The sequence below is a fragment of the Brassica oleracea genome, chromosome C2 (assembly GCF_000695525.1).
Source record: "Brassica oleracea var. oleracea cultivar TO1000 chromosome C2, BOL, whole genome shotgun sequence".
NCBI lineage: Eukaryota > Viridiplantae > Streptophyta > Magnoliopsida > Brassicales > Brassicaceae > Brassica > Brassica oleracea.
The window spans coordinates 43,680,951-43,681,661 of NC_027749.1; the positions used below are offsets into that span (position 1 = coordinate 43,680,951).

The 711-nt window shown below is 36.3% G+C and overlaps 1 protein-coding gene across 1 annotated transcript in view; it reads right to left on the reverse strand.

The window, feature by feature from the left end:
* LOC106324321 overlaps positions 1–711 on the reverse strand; it is an 18,549-nt gene that overhangs the window by 15,861 nt on the left and 1,977 nt on the right. The window lies entirely within an intron of this gene.

Below are 711 nucleotides of genomic sequence, written 5' to 3' on the forward strand. Positions count from 1 at the left end.
CACACACACACACACAAGGTGAATTCTTGCAAATGGATATTTGATCTCAATCATTTCGCTTGGTGAGAGAAGATGGTCTAATGTGAAGAAAAATGGGTTTCAATTGCATTATTTATAGTGACTCACACTCAAGAATAGGAGCAAGATCATTATGCAAAATTTATCTAAGAAAAGGAGCAATTCATGCATACAATGCTTGTTCTCATCCTTCTACCCCTTTCCTAAGTAGCTTTAAGTTCTACCTTTCTTTTCTTTCATTCTCAAACCCAAAATACTCCCACTTTCATCTCTCACCCATTGTACTCTCCTTTATTTCCTTTGATTTAACTAACTAGGGACTTGTTCTTTTGAATTTAAACTTTTAGACTTAGCTCTCTTCTTTTCTTTTCCCCCACTCAACTATTGTTTCTTTGATTCCTTTTTTTTTTAATTTGGGAGGGGGTTCTAATGATACTTTAGAGCTTTTCTTTTCTAACCTTCTTTGTCCCTAGGGGTTTCTTACTTTAAACGCTCTTTTTGGTTCATCTCTTTCGCTCAATCTCTCTCATTCCCAAGATCAAAATAATTTAAGCTCACAAACCCAAAAACCATCCTACAGGCTAGCTCAAATGAAGTCCTAATGCTAGCCAAAGATGAGAACAACCCCATTGTCGCTCCTAATACTCTCAAGATTTTGCACATGACATGCTATCAATAAAAGGCCTCACTCAA